This window comes from Cervus elaphus, chromosome 8 (assembly GCF_910594005.1).
Source record: "Cervus elaphus chromosome 8, mCerEla1.1, whole genome shotgun sequence".
In the NCBI taxonomy this organism is placed as follows: Eukaryota; Metazoa; Chordata; class Mammalia; order Artiodactyla; family Cervidae; genus Cervus; species Cervus elaphus.
Window position 1 is genome coordinate 19,352,948 of NC_057822.1, and position 20,931 is coordinate 19,373,878.

The 20,931-nt window shown below is 38.9% G+C and overlaps 1 protein-coding gene across 1 annotated transcript in view; it reads right to left on the reverse strand.

Annotated features, from left to right (window-relative positions):
* DAW1 (dynein assembly factor with WD repeats 1) overlaps positions 1-20,153 on the reverse strand; it is a 67,063-nt gene extending 46,910 nt beyond the window's left edge. Inside the window, exon 1 of the mRNA XM_043910599.1 lies at positions 20,121-20,153. The gene's annotated coding sequence lies outside the window, so the exon portion shown is untranslated. The remainder of the gene's footprint in view (positions 1-20,120) is intronic.
* Positions 20,154-20,931: the final 778 nt, after the last annotated feature.

A 20,931-nucleotide genomic window follows, 5' to 3' on the forward strand; every position in this document is an offset into this window, starting at 1 on the left:
TTATTATTTGGTCTCCCTGGACTGTTTTCCTTTGTTCCTGCATTTTCTCAGTACTCTGATTAGACTTATTCTTTGGCTAAATTCCATGGGCAAAAGGCAGACAGAGGATATGGTGGGGCAAGGACCATAGGGTGCTGCTGTTTCACTGTTGTTCTTTTTTCTCAGGCCTTACATCCCCTCCCCAGCATCTCAGAACAGCACTGATAGGTGGGTAATTCTGGGAAGATGTAGCTGACCCTCTCAGCTGATCTGGCATAGGTGAGTTTCCACATGTTTCCCCCTTCTCTTTCTCTGACCTCTCTGGCACTTCCTTCTCAAAACTTCTTTGGCTTCCTCCTGCCTTTCTGATCTATTTCTCTCTTTCTGGTGTTTCACTTCCATGTTGCCATTGTTTCCAACTCAATTTACGTAACAGCATCACTTTCCCAAACCAGGTCCTCTTCAAAGACTTCCCAGACTTTCCGTTCTCTTTTTTTCTCGTACTTAATCAGCTGATAAGTACTTTTGTTCCTGAAACTCTTACCTGGCCACTCTGGCAGAGCTGACAGGTTGGCTCACTCAGTTCTGTTTTTCCTTACTGGTAGGATGGACAGGACAGAAAGTTGCCCTCAGTGGAAAAGACGCTGATGCTGGATAAGAATTTTCCCTCTCTGACCAACCATGCTCCCTCCCGCTGGACAACCTGCCTCATACATTTCTGTAGTTTGATTATGTGTGTCCCCTTCAAAATGCATATGTTGAAATCTTAATGCCAGGTGTGATATTAGACAGTGGGAACTTTGGGAGGTGATTAGGTCATGAGAGTGAGCCCTTATAAATGAGATTAATTCTCTTTACGAAGAAGTCGGAGAGGGGTGAGATGGGGGTGGGAGGAAGGCTCAAGAGGGAGGAGATATATGTATAGCTGTTTCACATTGTTGCACAGCAAAAACTAACACAGCATTGTAAAGCAATTATCCTCCAATTAAAATTTAAAAACAATTAAAAACTAAATAAAAATAAAAAGTAGAGAGTTCCCAAGCCCCTTCTCCCATGTGTTGCTGTTGTTCAGATGCTCGGTTGTGTCCAACTCTCTGTGACTCCATGGACTACAGCGTGCCAGACTTCCCTGTCCTTCACTGTCTCCTGAAGTTTGCTCAAACTCAAGTCGATTGAGTCGGTGAGGCCATTCAACCATCTTATCCCCTTCCATCCCCTTCTCCTGCCTTCAAACTTTCTCCAACATGAGGACATAGCAATAAGCTGGAAGAGGGCCCTCCTTAAACCATGCTGCTGCCTAGTCTCAGACTTCCAGGCTCCAGCTCTGTAAGACATAAATTTCTGTTGATTATAAGCTGCCCAGTCAGTGGTATTTTGTTACAGTAGCGGGAACAGACTAAACCATGTATCATCATGATAGCCAAACAATGTTGCTAATGATATCCAAACAATGTTGCTACTGAGTGCAGCATCATGTACCTGCTCAAGAATTAAGGTGGTCAGAGGACTCCCTGCTCTTACCCCAGCCTCACCACCTGGAAGCAACTGGCCAACAGAGGACTTAGTTCCAGGGCTAGGGGAAAGCAATTCTTGGTTAGCTTGAGGGATTTGTTCCTGGTTTGGTTGTCTGTCCTGAACCGGCAAACATAAAGTGTGCTGACTTTCCCAGAGAAACCATTGTTCTGGCATACAAAGGATGGGAAATTAGAGTGGCATCTCTCAACATTCCACCTAATAATTCACCTCCAATAGTCTGATTATCACACTTTTTAAGTGTGGTTTTGCTAGCTTAGAAGTCTGAGTTCTGGGGACGAAAATATTAAATTAGACACAACCATGTTCCCAGAGCTAAGAGCTGCCCTTTGGCCATTTCAGGCCCCTGTATCCCTGGATAAACTAGTTACACTGGGGAGAGTAAGTTGGTTATCAGGGGGAAACAAAATTCCTGTTAAATTATGCAAACAATGGAAAAATATTCCTCAAACCAAGAAATTCTGTGGGGACCCCATTTCATGCCCTGTCAAGTGATAAAAGTCAATGGAAGACTGTGAGAACTATATAACCAGGACCTTCCTAAGATTCAAACCCTTTAGGAGTGAAGGTTTGGGTTACCCTCTGAACAAAGAATCCTAACCTGATGATGGGCTGGCTGAAGACAAAGCCAACACAGAATGGGTGGTGGAGTAACAAAGATACAAGAAACAAAAAAAAAAAGTGGTGCAGAAATGAACACTGTTGTACTTAACATATTCCTTCTCTCCATTTTATGTCATATTTTTACCTTTTCTCTCCTTTTTCTCTACTACTTTACATAGGGCTTAATTTCCTCCATGTGTTATAGTATAACAATCAAGACTATGATTGAACTAAAGGGGTAAATGTCGATGCCCTGGGGGGAGTGCTGCAACTGAAGACATTCAGGGTCTCTGCTTTGGGTGGGAAATTGTATTCTTATTGGCAAGAGTGAAGGTTTCATTGCAACAATGGGTGTTTTTTGTTGTTGTTGCTGTTGTTATGATTTGAGAGTTTCTGAGGGAAAAAGGAAATTCTTCCGTGTCCATAGTAAAAGGTGTTGTTACTGGCAAGAACTGGATATTGATTCCAGCAAGTGCTTCCAACAAGCCCCTTGTGTTGATTGTATCAGGTGTTGTTGCAAGCTAAGGACTGAGACACTCATGACTACACTTCCCAGACATCCTTCTAGCTCAGATTTCCCATGTGACCTTGCCACCTGAGCCCTCTGTAAAAATTAAAAAAAAAAAAAATGGGGGAAGAAGTGCTTAAACCCAGGTCTGGGCTATGTTCTCGACTACAATAGAAAGTTCCGAAAAGTTACAGTCAGAAAGATGGGAGTTTGAATCCCTTCTCTGCTATCAAATGCTATGAGAATGTGGGCAATCTCCTGACCTTCTCAACATCCCATGGGTGTAATGATAACCTCTCCCTGGGAAAACTACCGTGAGAAATAAAAGAGATCGTGCGTGTAAACCACCTAGTATAGTACCTGGCACACATCACCAAAAGCTGGTTCCTCATCTCCTAACAATTGACATATCTGTTTGCTAGTTTGGCAACTGGTCATATCTTTTCCCCAGATACAATGAGTAAAAAATGTGCAATACTGCAGGAAAGAAAAGCAATTATGATATTATCTAACTGGGCATAAAACCAGGGGAAATATCTCTCCAGCTAGGATATGATTTCTTTTTAGAAGTAGAAGCTTATCTGGACAAAAGCCCCCATTAGGATATAGGGCCAATATCGCATTAAAATGTTGGACCACACCACTCATAGTTACGTAGTTTTCAGATGGTAGAACTGTATTTTTCTGTAGCCCCCAACCCCAGTGCTCTGACTCCTCTAACACCTTAGTTCTCTCATGGAACAGGAAGTGCCATTTAATACTTAGCAATTGCCTAGAGTGTTTTTTTTTTTAAATTTTAGTACTTTCCAAGTTAAAGTTCCTAAAATATGTTGTTACATGCTCTTGACTTTCATGCTAAAGCAGAACTGTTTGAATTGCTTGTTCTCAGAATTCACCCATGGCTTGAACCTGCAGAGGTGAAAAGAATAAAAATTCAGCCTGTGTTTCTTCACAGTGGAAACCACCACTTTTGAAACAACAAAGTGAAGTTACCTCTCAGGGCTGCCTGTCTCGCTGAGGCTATTGTTTTGTCAGTGTTTGGTCTCTGATAATCCAGAGCAGAACAAGAAAGCTATTCACTATCAAGTAACAAGCTATGCAATATGTGATGAATTTTCTGTTATAAACTGTTCAGTACTTTCCAGATCCAAGGTGAGGGGCAGAAGTTCACCTTTGAGAACTGGTTTGGAGGAGACAAGGAATTTATTTTCTCTTTTATTAAAGTGTTTCAGGAGCCTAAAGAGAGTTGCATGTCAACTTTTTTTTTTTTCCAGACTACATTCATTTGATGCTTCTGATATAACCAGGAATGGTAAAATGATGAATTGACATTTAGGTATATACCTATATGTGTATAGTACTTAGATATTGTTTTAAAAATGTATTAATTCCACCTATTTATTAATGAAGACAGGAAGAAGTAAAGGTGAAAATAAGGGGTAAAAAAAGAGAAAAAGACAGATGGTTATGGAGGAGGAAAAGAGGCATTAAAAACAGACAAAGAAGAGGAAAATATAGGGCATATGAACAAACTGAGAGAGATGATGTCTACAATATAAAATATAATAAATGGTAAATCTAAAATAAGATACAAACACACTGCTAAATAATCTGAATTCCAATTTAGGTTTCTAGAACAAGCGATCATAAGTGTAGGAATGAAACTGTTTATTTTTCTTTCCTCTCTGCTTGCCAAGTCTGTGTGTTTACCACTGTATCCCTTGTGCCTAGTACAGAAAGAGTAAGCCCTGTTCAGTCACTGCATGAGGATGGGAATCATCACAGAATCACAGAAGGTCAGTTGCAAAGATATTGACAGGTACTAACCCCACCCCACCCCCACTGCCCCCCTGCCCACAGCCATTGCTCAGCCTATCTTGGTTCTTTCTAATAATAAAGAGCACATTTCTCAGGGCAGTTAGGGAGAACTTTCTTCTAATAGGATAAATTCTCAGCTGGCATCCACTACCAGTTCAGCCGCTGAGACCGGACCCAGCAAATCAAATCCATCTTCTACAAGAGAGCCCAGTGGAAGCTGGCTGTAAGTGTCCTTTAAGACCACCTTGAAACCCCTCTGTCCAGTCCTTTCTTCCTGAAGAAGAAATGTATCCACACATCACTTGTGTGGATACATGCATATTGTTGTTGATCGATCACTAAGTAGTGTCTGATTCTTTGCTACCCATGGACTGCGACACACCAGGCTTCCTTGCCCTTCACCATCTCCTGGAGTTTGCTCAAATTCATGTCCACTGAGTCAGCGATGCCATCCAACCATTCCATCCTCTGTCGTCCCCTTCTCTTCCTGCCCTCAACCTTTCCCAGCATCAGGGTCTTTTCTGATAAGTCGGCTCTTCCATCAGATGGCCAAAGTACTGGGGCTTCAGCTTCAGCATCAGTCCTTCCAGTGAATATTCAGGGATGACTTCCTTTAGAATGGACTGATTGGGTCTCCTTGATGTCAAAGGGAATCTGATCCCACAGTTCTGAAGTGAGACCAAGTACCTCTACAGTTCTAAAGTCATATGGGTGATTCCAATGTGCTTTGGGAAACCATTGGCCAGAAAATTTTCATCACTGTTCCAAAGGTGACGATGAAAAGTTTGCTCTCCCAAAAGTAGTCTGAGATGTAGTATCTGTCAGGGATGATGTTTTCCCCAGTCCAGACTCCTCTCACTGGTCCCAGGTGCTCAAGCTCAGCTCCCGTCAAGGGGGACCAGCCCTGGGGGAAGTGCTACCAGGAAGAGAGGGAGCTCTGCAACCTCTGGCTGTTTACTTCTCAATCAGAAAAATCACCAACTAGAGCAGCTTCTGTTACTGAGAATGAGAAAGCCAGGAGAAATGACTGGAGCCACGAAGTCCCTTCTTTATAATTTTCCCAAATACTTTAGATTGAGTAAAATAACCTTAAGAAAGTTGCATCTATTTCTGTCAACATATGCGTGTGGAAACAGATTTTCAACAATAACTGATAAAGATTAAATCCAGAAAGAAGTAGGATATTGTCACTTCATTTCACACCACACCAAAAATAGATGTGCAAATTGACAAGCTTGTATAAAACAAAGTGCACTCAAAGTGCACTCAAATAAAGTAAGAAAAGCTGTCATGTTGCTATTTATTTTTATCTATCTAAATTCTTTAATACATTCTTTTTTTAAAATATTTAGATATCAGTGTAACTTTACTTCCTATGCTTCTTAAGTTGAATTTCCCAGTGTTCTGAAATTGTTCTGCCCATACTTATGGTGTGGAAATAGCCTTCCTTTAATAAAATTATGGTGTATTTTTTCATTCATTTGTTTTTTATGACTTTGCCTTGAAAAATAAAGGATTGGTAATGCTGTTCATCAACCTCCCTTCATTGTGAATGCCTCACTTCTTTCTTAAAATGGATCTATGTGAAGGATAAATCGGAAGATTGGGGTTGACATATACTCGTGGCTACATATAAAATAGATGACTAATAAGAACCTACTTTGTAGCACAGGGAACTATAATCAATACTCTATAAAGGTCTATATGGGAAAGAATCTTTTTTTTTTTTTTTTTTTTTAGTTTCTTATTTTTATTTTACCTTAAATGTAAATGGGTTGAATGCCCCAACCAAAAGACAAAGATTGGCTGAATGGATACAAAAACAAGACCCCTATATATGCTGTCTACAAGAGACCCACCTCAAAACAAGAGACACATACAGACTGAAAGTGAAGGGCTGGAAAAAAATATTTCATGCAAACGGAGACCAAAAGAAAGCAGGAGTCGCAATACTCATATCAGATAAAATAGACTTTCAAATAAAGGATGTGAAAAGAGACAAAGAAGGACACTACATAATGATCAAAGGATCAATCCAAGAAGAAGATATAACAATTATAAATATATATGCACCCAACATAGGAGCACCGCAATATGTACGGCAAACGCTAACGAGTATGAAAGAGGAAATTAATAGTAACACAATAATAGTGGGAGACTTTAATACCCCACTCACAACTATGGATAGATCAACTAAACAGAAAATTAACAAGGAAACACAAACCTTAAATGACACAATGGACCAGCTAGACCTAATTGATATCTATAGGACATTTCACCCCAAAACAATCAACTGCACCTTTTTCTCAAGTGCACACGGAACATTCTCCAGAATAGATCACATCCTGGGCCATAAATCTGGTCTTGGAAAGTTCAAAAAAATTGAAATCATTCCAGTCATCTTTTCTGACCACACTGCAGTAAGATTAGATCTCAATTACAGGAAAAAAAATTGTTAAAACTTCAAACATATGGAGGCTAAATAACACGCTTCTGAATAACCAACAAATCATAGAAGAAATCAAAAAAGAAATCAAAATATGTATAGAAATGAATGAAAATGAAAACACAACAACCCAAAACCTATGGGACACTGTAAAAGCAGTGCTAAGGGGAAGGTTCATAGCATTACAGGCTTATATCAAGAAACAAGAAAAAAGCCAAATAAATAACCTAACTCTACACCTAAAGCAATTAGAGAAGGAAGAAATTAAGAACCCCAGAGTTAGCAGAAGGAAAGAAATCTTAAAAATCAGGGCAGAAATAAATGCAAAAGAAACTAAAGAGACCATAGCAAAAATCAACAAAGCTAAAAGCTGGTTTTTTGAAAAAATAAACAAAATTGACAAACCATTAGCAAGACTCATTAAGAAACAAAGAGAGAAAAACCAAATTAACAAAATTAGAAATGAAAATGGAGAGATCACAACAGACAACACTGAAATCCAAAGGATCATAAGAGACTACTACCAGCAGCTCTATGCCAATAAAATGGACAACTTGGATGAAATGGACAAATTCTTAGAAAAGTATAACTTTCCAAAACTGAACCAGGAAGAAATAGAAGATCTTAACAGACCCATCACAAGCAAGGAAATCGAAACTGTCATCAAAAATCTTCCAGCAAACAAAAGCCCAGGACCAGATGGCTTCACAGCTGAATTCTACCAAAAATTTAGAGAAGAGCTAACACCTATCTTACTCAAACTCTTCCAGAAAATTGCAGATGAAGGTAAGCTTCCAAACTCATTCTATGAGGCCACCATCACCCTAATTCCAAAACCAGACAAAGATGCCACAAAAAAAGAAAACTACAGGCCAATATCACTGATGAACATAGATGCAAAAATCCTTAACAAAATTCTAGCAAACAGAATCCAACAACATATTAAAAAAATCATACACCATGACCAAGTGGGCTTTATCCCAGGAATGCAAGGATTCTTTAATATCCGCAAATCAATCAATGTAATACACCACATTAACAAATTGAAAGATAAAAACCATATGATTATCTCAATAGATGCAGAGAAAGCCTTTGACAAAATTCAACACTCATTTATGAAGAATCTTTTTTTAAAAAGAGTCAATATCTGTGTAAGCATGGGCTCCTCAAGTGGTGCTAGTCGAAAAGAACCCACCTGCCAATGCACCTTTGATTCCTGGGTCAGGAAGATCCCCTGGAGAAGGAAATGACAACCCACTCCAGTATTCTTGCCTGGGAAATCTCATGGACAGAGAAGCCTGGCAGGCTACAGCCCATGAGGCTGCAAAGAGTCAAACATGAGCGAGTGGCTGAGCACATGTATATCTATAACTGATTCACTTTGCTGTCCATCTGAAACTAACATATTACAAATCAGTTATACTCCAATAGAAATTTTTAAAAACTGATCTCTGAAACTCCAGAGTCTGGAAAAAAGGTAGCCTATGGAAAATGCTTTTCAAAGTACAGATAGTCCTCAGTTTATGACGGGGTTGCATCCCATTAAACCCATGGTAAGTTGAAAATATCAGAAGTCGAAATGCTTTTATTAATACACCTAATGTACTGAACATCATAGCTTTGCCTTGCCTATCTTAAACATGCTCAGAACACTGACCGTAGCCTAAAATTGGGCAAAATTGTCCAACACAAAGCCCATTTTATTGAAGTATTGAATATTTCTTGTAATTTATGGAATACCATACTGAAAGGGAAAAGCAGATCAGTAGTCTGAATTCAGAGAGGCTGTAAGTCTGTGGGTTGTTTCCCCTTAGGACTGTATAGTTGACAGGGAGCTGAGGTCACTGCTGCCAAACATCACAAGAGAGGGTTGTACCACACACTTCATGAGCCCAGGAAAAGACCAAAATTCACTTTGAAGCCCAATCTCTATTGAATGCATATCACACCGTCATAAAGTCAAAAAATCTCAAGTCAAGCCATTGTTAAGTCATGGATTCTCTGTATTTAAACAGCATGCAAATAGACAAAGTATATTATACATATATTAAGCAATATATGAATATATTTATTTATACAAACATGAGTTTCTCCAAAATAATAGCATCTTAAAAAGTGCCGCAGATGGTTCTTGCATAAGAAAACTGGGCAAAGATATGCATTTTTAATAAGTTTTTATTTGAGTATAGTTGCTTTATAGCATTAGGGGATAGGGTACAGCAAAGGGGATAAGCTATATGCTTACATATATTCTCTCTTTTTTGGATTTCCTTCCTATGGAGGTCACCACAGAGTATTGAGCAGAGTTCCCTGTGCTATACAGTAGACACTCATTAGTTATCTATTTTTATATACAGTATCAATAGTGTATATAAGTCAACCCCAATCTTACAATTCATCCCATTCACCCCTTAAGATACTGCATTTTTAAAAAGGAAGTTTCTTTGCTCAAATGGATCTATAACTAGTAACACATCAAAATGACTACCAGGAGGAAGCAAGGACTCATGAATTTGAAAAATGCTTCTCTAAAATAATGAACAAAGTAGGGAAAAGAATGCTGGATGGATGGATGGATGGAGCTTGGATAACTGAAGGAGAAAAGGAAAGAGGATGAAAATAGAAAGACTAAAAGAATCTGGGAAGAGGAGATAATTAGATGAGGGGGAGAAAAAGGAAGTGAAATAGAAGAGACTGCATAGGTAGCACGGAGGGGAAAAATTGCTGAGAGTTCCTCTGCAAGTGAATTAAATGGTGACTTTGTCCTCAGTTCCTTCCTCTGAAAACAAGCAAATTGTTTTTTTTTTGCTCTCCAATGTTCTTTCCAGCTACGGCATCCTTTGTGTATCTGGAATACACAAAGAAAGAGAAAAAGGAATAAAAGACATGAAAAGAGGTTCAGTAATTCCAGAGTATTAGATCATGTGTTTTCTCACTATGGTCATTGTAACAAATTACCACAACCTTCCTGGCTTAAAATGTGAGTTTTTTTCTCTTATAGTTCTGGAGGTTGGAAGCCCTAAAATCTAGGCAATCCTCCTGTGTAGTCATCATGAAACCTTTGATTCAGAGACCCAGGCTCTTTCCAGCTTTTTCCCCCTGGAACTCTCTATTTATTTTTTAAACTTTTAAAAACATTTTTTGTTACGGTATAAGTCACATAATATAAAACATACTATTTTAATCAAGGAACTTCTCTAGAAGGAAGACAAATGAGAAGAAAAAGACATACAAATACAAATGCAGAATAATTAAGAAAATGATAGTAGGAATATATATATATATATTGATAATTACCTTAAATGTAAATGGATTAAATACTCCATCCCAAAGACACAGACTGTCTGAATGGATACAAAACTAAGACCCATTTATATACTGTCTATAAGAGACCCACTTCAAACCTAGAGACACATACAGACTGAAAGTGAGGGGATGGAAAAAGGTATCCCATGCAAATGGAAATTCATCCTTTGACTATATCTTCTACTACTTTTGGCTGCCTAGACTTCCTTGATTATACAATTGTCAGATTTAGCCTATGAAAATAAAAGAAAGAAAGTGAAAGTTGCTCAGTTGTGTCTGAATTTGCAACCCTATGGACTATACAGTCCATGGAATTCTCTAGGTAATTTTGAATATCAGATAAACAGCACATAATACTTTTAGTATAAATATGTTTCAAATTTTCCATGAGACATAATAATGCTAAAGAAGTATGTTGCTTATCTGAAATTCAAAATTAACTGGGTATCTTCTACTTATCTGGCAAACTTCCTTGGGGATCATATCCATTCCAACCAGTCAGATAGGGAAAAGAGATAGACAAGCATTCTCAAAGCAGCATTTATGGTCCAGGCCAGGATGAAAGTCTGCTCCTGATGAAGAGTATATTACTAGCCCCACTTTCAGGAAAATTTCTTCCACATCACTTTGCCAGCCACTCTAGCGCCTTTCTGATATGCATCCAAATGCTAATCTGTGCATAGTACCACTCTTTTTATAATCCTCCCAAACATATTTATATTACCTAGGAATCCTTGCCCCTAACCTATTTCTGCAGCTTCATTTATGACTCACTCAGCACTTTTCAACTTCTTCCACACTGTCTTCCTTCAGCACCTCATATAAGTCTCTGAGCCAAAATGGAATTAATAGACCTCTGTAACTGCTCAGAAAAGTTGGGACCGAAAGATGAGCTAAGTGTAACATAAATTAATACCCAGGGCCATACAGGGAGGGGCTGTGAGTAAGTATCCTACTATCTTATAAAATCCCAGATTTCTTTTCAATTCTTTATACATTTAGAGAAAAGGTCTTCAACTGGCTCAAGCAACTTTTAACATCTCCCAAAAGATGAAAAGAAACTGAACATAGAATACAGTTCAAAATATGAATTTGTTTAAAGAAGGGTGGTTTTTAGGCTTCCGTTGAAGGAAAAAATGGTCTGACCCAGTTTTCAACTAGGTCATGATGTGGTAGTCTGAGTTAAATCATGAAAGGCACAAATTACCCCAGAGGAGAGGAAGACTTTCATGAAGTCAGTTCCTAGCTGCTCCCTTAGCTTGAGTGGAACTTGACTTTCCAGTTGAGGGAGTATCACACCCCCAAGGAAAAGTAAACTCATAATCTTGGCATCTCTCTACTTTTATTTTCCCATCCTCCTCCCAACTTTCACCAGGTTCCCGGTCCTTCCTGCAATGATTGGTTTTCCCCTGTTTTAATGACTTGGAGTGACTCAAAATGGATGGCTTTGTGGTGTTTTTCATCTTTTGCCTCCGCTATTCTTTTACTTTTAGTAGAGTAAGATGCAAAGAGTCCTGAAATTTAGACAATTGAACAGTCTTTGCCCTTTTTCTTCGTCTCTATCTTCACCTGCCTCATAACGCAAATGCGGGTTGTTTTTTTTTTGCTCCTTTCACCTTATTATTTCCCTTGACATTTAAATGATTAAAGTATTAGGAGTTTTCTCTTATGCCATTCTGGTTTCTTTTCTAAAGATTTTTCCACTACTTGGTTTTGTTGATCTTAGAAGTTTGAGCCTCCTTGGTTTTCTATAAATGTTTTTTCTTCTAAAAATAAGCCTCATTTTATTTTTGCCTTGCAGACTTTTACCTTTCACATTCCCATTAGACATTTCTGACCAACTTCTCTCTTTTTTTTCTGTTAAAAGTCTGTGTGAGGGAGTTGGGGATGGACCTGTACACACTGCTGTTTTTAGAATGAATAACCAACAAGGACCCACTGTATAGCACAGGGAACTCTGCTCAAGGTTACGCGGCAGCCTGGTTAGTGGAGTTTGGCAGAGAATGGATACATGTACATATAGAGTTGAGTCGCCCTGCTGTGCTTCTGAAACTATCACAACATTGTTCATTAGCTATATGCCAATATAAAATTAAAACTTTAATAAATAAAAATTAAAATTTTTTTCCCTAATTTCTCTCATTTATTTCCCCCTTCCTTCCCCTGAGAGGGAAATGGGCTTCATAACTCAGTGTCTCAGACCTGCTCTGTCTGCTTCTTCCCTTTTTTCACTCTCTCTCTTGCCTCCGTTTTTAGTTTTTATGTCTTTAATATCTTTCCTCTCTATCTCCCTCCTGACTCATCCTCTATCCTCTCTTCTTCTTTCTGTCTATGCTTCAGTTTTCTAAGTTTTCCTTAGTTTTCTCCTCTTTTCTTAAGGGTCTTCCTATTTTTGCTTCCTAGCAAAAATGTCCTCATTTTAAAACACCAGCCTCAAAACAAACAACCCACTCAAAAAATGGGCAGAAGACTTGAATAGACAGTTCTCCAAAGAGGACATACAGATGGCCAGTAGACAGACACATGAGAGGATGTGCAGCATCACTGGTTATTGGGGAAATACAGGTCAGGGCTATGGTGAGATGTTGCCTCATACTGGTCAGAACAGGTATCATCAAAAAATCCACAAGCAACAAATGCTGGAGAAGGTGTGGAGGGAGGGTGGGGGGCCCTCCTGCACTGTTGGCAAAAATGTGGATTGGTGCGGCCACTGTGGAGAACAGTATGGAGGTTCCTTAAAAGACTCGAAGTGGAGCTTTCCCTACAGTCCTGCTCTTAGGCGTATATCCAGAGAAAAACATGTTCCGAAAGGATACATGCACACAGGTGTTCATTGCAGCCCTGTTTGCAGGGGCCAAGACAGGGAGGCCACCTAGATATCTATTGGCAGAGGAATGGGTAAAGAAGATGTGGTACCTATATACAGTGGAATGTTACTCAGCCATTAGAAAGAATGAAATGCCATTTGCAGCAACGTGGATGGACCTAGAGAATCTCATGCTGAGTGAAGTAAGTCAGGCAGAGAAGGAGAAACATCCTATAACACCCCTTATATGTGGAATCTAGAAAGAAATGATATAAATGAACTTACTTACAAAACAGAAAGAAATTCACAGACTTGGAAAATGAACTTATGGTTGCCCCGGGGAGAAGAAATAGTTAGGGAGTTTGGGAAGGACATGTACACACTGCAGTATTTAAAATGGATAACCAACAAAGACCCATTGCACAGCATGTGGAACAATGTTCAATGTTGTGTGGCTGCCTGGATGGGAGGGGAGTTTGGAGGAGAACAGATACATGTGTATGTATCTGGATGTATGGCTGAGGCCCTTCACTGCTCACCTGAAACTACCACAACATCATTAATTGGCTATACCCCAATACAAAATATAAAGTTTAAAGTTTGGGGGGGAAACAAAAACAAACCAAAAAAACCTCCAGTAAATCCAGACATGAACAGGACTTCTCCTGGCCCCTGAGACCTACCTCACCAGACCATTCCTCACAGCTTCACACAGAAACCTGGCATCTGGCCACCAAGACCACGTGCTCACTCTCCTGGGCCAGTCTTACCTCAGCCTAAAACGCTTTCCTGCTTTCTGTGCCTAACCTCCACCGTTCACCCAAGCTTTATCTGTCACCTTCCCTCTGATCTTCCTAGACCAGTCAGTTACACGTCTTCTGTGCTTCTATCACTTCATGGGTTTACCTCCTGATCAATCAAAATTCAACCATTTGAATTTTGGTTCAGTTCAGTTCAGTTGCTGAGTTGTGTCCGACTCTTTGCAACCCCATGGACTGCAGCACGCCAGGCTTCGCTGTCCATCACCAACTCTTGGAGTTTGCTCAAACTCATGTCCATTGAGTCAGTGATGCCATCCAACCATCTCATCCTCTGCCATGCCCTTCTCCTCCCATCTTCAATCTTTCCCAGCATCAGGGTCTTTTCAAATGAGTCAGTTCATCACATCAGGTGGCCAAAGTACTGGAGTTTCAACTTCAACATCAGTCCTTCCAATGAATATTCAGGACTGATTTCCTTTAGGATGGACTGGTTGGATCTCCTGCAGTCCAAGGGACTCTCAAGAGTCTTTTCCAACACCACAGTTCAAAAGCATCAGTTCTTCAGTGCTCAGCTTTCTTTATGGTCCAACTCTCACATCCATATATGACTATTGGAAAAACCATAGCTTTGACTAGACGGACCTTTGTTGGCAAAGTAATGTCTCTGCTTTTTAATATGCTGTCTAGGTTGGTCATAGCTTGAATTTCAGTAATTAAAGATGAATTTAACCTTTAAAAAGTCACTTATAACAACATACGAAAGAGATGCATAAAACAAACATACAGTGTACTGAACTATTATTTTTAATAATTCAGGCACTTCCCTGGTGGTCCAGTGGATAAGACTGCTTTCCCACGCAGGGGGCGTGAGTTCAATCCCTGGTTGGGGAACTAGGGTCCCACATGCCTTGGGTGCGGCCAAAAATTTAAAAAGAAAAATTCATAGAACCTCCACCCAGGTTAGCATTACCCAAAACCCCACAGTATCCTGTTCTGGTCACCTTCTCCTTACTCTCTTTGCCTTTGTGCTAATCCCTTTCTCATTTTCTTTTTTTTTTTTTATTTTAGTTTTACTACTTTTGTATGCTTTCTTACACAATGAAGTTTAATTATTTTCCTGTTTTTGAGTTTTATAAAAATGGGGTCATCTGTAGATAGATCTTATATATTGCTCTCTCTCATGCTTTTTATTTCATTCAATGCTATTCAATAACCTATGAGTCCAGGTTATTCCATAAAAAAGAATGAAATAATGCCATTTGCTGCAACATGGATGGACCTAGATTATCATACTAAGTGAAGTAAGTTAGACAAAGACAAATATCATATGATGCCGTTTCATGAGAAATCTTAAAAAAAAATGATACAAGTGAGCTTATTTATAAGGCAGAAACAGACACAGACTTAGAAAACAAATTTATGGTTTCCAAAGGGGAAAGGTGGGGGAGGGTGATAAATTAGGAAGTTTGGGATTAACAGATATACACTACTATATTTAAAGTAGATAATCAATAAGGACCTACTGTTCCCTATAGGGAACTTTACTCAATATTCTGTAATAACCTAAATGGGAGAAGAATCTGAAAAAGAATAGATGTGTGTGTATGTATAACTGAATCACTTTGCTGTACCCCTGAAACTCACACAACATTGTAAATCACCTTTAATACAACATGAAATTCTAAAAGAAAATTCTAGGCTACTCTTGCATTTAGATCTCCATTGCACACGATATTCCACAGTTTACTTCTCCACTCTAAAGTTGATGAACCAGTTTGGAGCTACTATTTTCAGTGTTGCTGAGAATATTCTTGGGCAAGACTCTGGGCACACGTGTGCATGCATGCCTCCAGGGTATGAATGGGGCAGCATTGCTGAGTCACAGCATGTGCGTATGTCTGTGCTTTGTAAAAAGTTGCCAAACTGTTTACCAAAGAGGTGGTAACAATTTCCATTCCCACTCACCAGTCTATGGGAATTCCTTTGGCTCCACAGCCTTGCCAAACTTGGCCCATCTGATGGGCATGGATGGGCATTTTCATCTCTGTATGCCCAGAGCTACCCAGTTGACGGGTTTTTTAAAGATACCCCCAAGCCCTTATTAATTCATAAAATTCCCTTCTGTTTATGAATCATTACAGATTTATTCCACGTCTGAGAACTTTTCAAGGATCTACCTGGGGAGGACTGTGGTCAAACATAAGTGGGCCTCTACTCTGAAAATTTCTTTAATATGGAAAAAGATTTAGTCCACTAGTACTGTTGGACTATAGGGCAAAGTTTGTATGGAGCAGAGTGAGGGAGACTGCAGTCCATCACCCGGCCAGACTTTAACCCTAAGATGGGGATGAAGGATGCTCACTGAGTCTTCCATTCCTGAGACAGAAGGGGACTTTTCATCTCTGTCTCACGAAACAGTTCTGGATTCAAGAGACTTGAATGTACCAGGAACCTTTGTGGAACTCTCCTGCCTCTGGAGGCAAGATATAGGCAGTGCCTCTCTAGCTATTTCGGGGAGCCCCTGCCCCTTAAACTCCCACCACAGTGTATTAATACATGCCTACTAGTAAATTTTTCTAAAATGACAATCTTTCAGATTAATTTTTGGGGGCTATGCCTTCTGGCATGAGGGATCTTAGTTCCCTATCCAGGGATGGAGCCCACACCCCTGTATGGAAGCTGGGCGTCTTAACCCTTGGACCGCCTGGGAAGTCCCTACAGATTGATTTTCTTACATTAAAAGAAGTGAAAAAGGAAAGTTTTGGACAGACCTCACATTGGTCTTTATACTTCTCTGGAATCATTTATTAGAGTGGTAGAAAAAGTGATATGGAATAAAATGACAAAACAAAATAACTGCCACTTATAAACTCATGTTCAAGGATTTTTTTTGAATGCCAGTGAAGTATTGCTAATAAAAATTTCCCCACCTACAAACGAATGTTTCCCTTAATTCAAATGTTAACTTGAATGTATGAGTTAACATTCTACAAATGTCTCTTGGTTAGAGCCTCTGTGCTAAGTGGATTTAAAATTCTCATCTATAAAGGTTTTTTTTTTTTTCATTTTTAATACTTCCTCTTTTGGATAATGTCGATTAAAAGTGTTCTTCAAATTGAATGTTACATACATGCCTATCAGAGAAGGCATTCCCTTTAAGAAGAAATTCCTCAAAACCTGATAGGAAAAGAGAATATTTGCCCTTAGAGAAATTTTGTAGATTGTTTTAACACTCTCAAAAAGTGATGTTTGAGATATGGAAAAAGAAAGATGTCTAGCTATCAGCCTCAACAAACCTCATCAAATTCTTTCCTAATTAATGAATGAATTCTTGTTAGTGAATTATAGTTTTGAATCAATGGAACAAAAATAGGTTTAAAACATCACTCAAAATGAACACATTTGCCCACCTGTTCAGCCATGCTATTATTTAAATGTCAGGAATAAGCGACTTTTTGCAAGAAGAGAATGTCATCACTAAAGAGGAAAAAACACGATCAAATGGCAGAGACTTTGCAGAACAGAAAGAGCACAGGGGCTAGGGCTTTGATGGTGCACGTCCTAGATAGTGTGAAAAGATAAGAGGCTGAGTAAAAACTCAGTAATATTACATTTTAATTAGAAACATCAATATGCACTCACACATTTTTAGAAATACATTTCCCAGCTCTTCTTCCCTGGAAGGTATTAGAAGCAGTGCATTTAGTTACAATCAATACCTTATATATTGCAGATCTTGGTTTGTATGTACCATTTTTGCCCCCCACCCCACCCCATACCAGACATAACTGTGGCTTCTTGGAGAAATAGCTAATTTCAAGCCTGAGGTAAAGAAAGAGCAAGGCAAGCCTGGGACATCTTGTTACAGAAAGCAAGAGATGCTCACAAATGAACGGGCATGTGTCAAATTTTAGGACACGGTGGGCTCCACAAAAAGTGATTGTGACTCATCGAATAAATAAAAATCCATACTACTACTCAAAAAAAGAAAAAAAGAGACATTTGTTATCATTGGCAGTGTCGATTACATCAAATCCTTCCTTTGAAAAGCAGCACTTTGGGGGAAGCACTATACAGCAAGCCAGATACTAGGAGAAAGCTTTTTACAGCAGAATTCCAGCTAATAATATTGAAAGAGGGGATACTTCCCTGGTGGCTCAGGCAGTAAAAAATTTGCCTGCAATGCAGGAGACCCAGGTTTGATACCTTGGTCAGGAAGAGCCCCTGGAGGAGGGCATGGCAACCCACTCCAGTATTCTTGCCTGGAGAATTCACTGGACAGAAAAGCCTGGCAGGATACAGTCCGAAGAATAAGGTATTTTTAATCACAAAAGTGACAATTGATTCATGCGAGATCTTCTGTGAATATAAAACTACCATGTAAATTATATTGGGTATACTGGCATGATGTCATAGTATTACCCTACAAATTGTTCACATTGCTGAAGGTAAATACGAGAGATGTGTGTCATTGTCTTAGCCAAGTGGCCAAATTAGCATCACTAATAATGGAACAAACTGGCATTATGTGCTTGGTGAAGGGAAGCATAAAATTTAAACCTCAACTATGAAGTTATATCAGAAAAATCTCATCTGAATCTAGTCAACTTATAGACTTAAGTTTCAGTCTAACGGAAATTCAGGAGACAGAGAACAAGTTAAATTAAAAGAAACAATAATCAAATTCAGAATGTACAATTTGATAAAACAATAGATCAGTCAATAAGATGCAAAGAAACAAGAGGGAGGTCTAGCACAGTTTCTCTACTAGAAAAGCTATCAGTCAAGAACTGTAATGTGCAAACTTTTGTCAGAAATTAATTTGAAAGAAAAAAACAGACAAACAAATAGAGATTTGGATGGAGCACAATTTGAGGATATATAATGTGGTTTAGGGACTAGACATATTAGCGAATGAGTGTTAATTTTATTAGATATCATATTGACCTATCCATTGTGGGAGAGAATTTCATTGATTTAGGAGATTCTTGCTAAAGTCTTGGGGCAAAGTAGCATCATGTTGGCAAACTATTTTGAATAATTTATCAAAATAATTCGGAGAGAGGGAGATCAAGAATGCAAAAGAACAACATAACAAAATGTTTATGGGTGTTGAAAGTAATTGCTAGGTACATGGTGTTCATTATACTAGTCTTTCAACTTCTCTGTATGTTTGAAAGTTTTTATAGTAAAAAGTGTTAACAAAAGAAATGAATAGTAATGAATAAAATAATCTTTTAAAACTTAGAGTATAATTTTAAAATGACAGTTATCAGTGGTTTCCCTGGCAGATTAGTGGATAAGACTCCGTGTTTCCAATGAAGAGGGCATGAGGTCCATCCTGGTCAGGGAACTAAGATCCAACATGTCGCCAAAAATAAAAATTAAAATAATAGTATCAAACTGAAATATATGAAATATTATTGGAAAATATAAACAAAACTGTGGTTCTATTTGCAGTGAGTAATACAAGTGTACTTGGCCTTGCAGCCAAAGTGAGCTTTCAGAAAAGATCAGGTCTTATTATTCATCCTTCAGTGGTTTAGAATCAAATCCTAAGTTTGCATGCCTTCTGACAGACTCCTATTTGTATTCCCCGCAACAATCAGACAAATGACTTTGTTCCACTTTACAGAAACACTCTTTATATCAAAGGTTCTTTTGTTCTCCTGCCGTGGAGACTGGAGATGACTGATTGAACCACTGCCCTTTCTTCCTTCTTCTAATTGGAGAGGCTGGAAAGCGAAAGCAACATTTTTCAAACTCATGTGCAGCTAGGGAGCTGGATGTGATAGGATCTGCCTACTGGATGTATTTGTTCAAGATTTGGAATGTAGAAATAAGGCAAGGCCATATTTACATGCCTTCTTTCTGGTTTTTGCTATCTGGCAAAGCCAAGAGTAATACATGAGGTTTCTTTGCTAGCACTCCAGGTCCATCTCTAGCTTCAGGGGATAATGCGTCACTAGAGCCTCTTGATGAGGCTTCCAGACCCGTGGACTGCAGCTCCAGACTCCACTTCCCCAGTTTCTGGATAGTTCAGAGGCGGCCAAAGTGGAAGCCACAGTGCCACCTCTACCAGCTGGGGATTTCCATCACCAATCTTGGTCTTGGCATAGCTCCCGCGATGGGTCAGTTCTGTTCAGTTCTAGAATTATCCCTGGAGGGCCATCCAGCTTTGAACCCATTCTATGAGCCCTTCCAATAATTTTCTAATACCTAACTTCTCATTTTAAAGCCTTTTTTTTTTTAATGCCTAGAGTGGTTTTCATTGTCCACACTGAACTCTGACTGATAAAATTGCATGAGTCTGAGAAACAAGCATTTTAAAAAAATAAGAGATTTTAAACTGAAACTTACCCTTGGGCAGAGTTTCCAAAATCTGGAACAGCAAACCACCTTGAACACTTGAGAAAAGAATAACTACCTGACTCCACCCGAAACTACAGGATAAATATTTCCCTAGGTGGAGCCTAGGCTATATTTTTTAAATCTCCCCAAGTGATTATGATGCAACATGCCTAGCATGGAAATCCATGGACAGGTACGTACGATTTCAAGATGGAAAGGTTTGTAGACATCATGAGAGCCAATCTGCCAAGTGATGCAAGAATCTCAATGCTGACATTTTGATATTTCCCAATCTTCCTCTCCTACAGATTACATTATTGTCTGCAATAATTTATCAACGTGGCAGAAACTATTGAGAAAAGCCACATCACAGAAAGAATGAAATAACTTCTTCCAAAAGTGTGCAATAAAGGAAATAGCCAAGCTAAATTGTGGCTTTAAAATTCCACGTCTCACTTTGCAGAATGTATACTAAACTTTAATAGTCTGGCAGACTATCAATTTCTTTAAGAATATTTTTATCAGCTTAAAGCACATTCTAGATACTGCTAATATTTCAGAACAGCATCTCAAAGCAGTATTTCTCAGGATCATGGAACCGCAAGATACAAGATTAGAAGTAATCTTAAAGATAACTGTTTTAAAACAGGGACCTGGAGTGGCAGGCACAACTTAAAACTAATGATACTGAAAAAAAGTGACTCCAGAGATCCTGAGCTTGGTCTTTTACCCAGTTGTTGGCTGAGCAGAGAGCAATGTATTTAACATAGCATTCACGATTCTTTTGAGATAAATGCCAGTTTATGTTTGCTTCCCTACT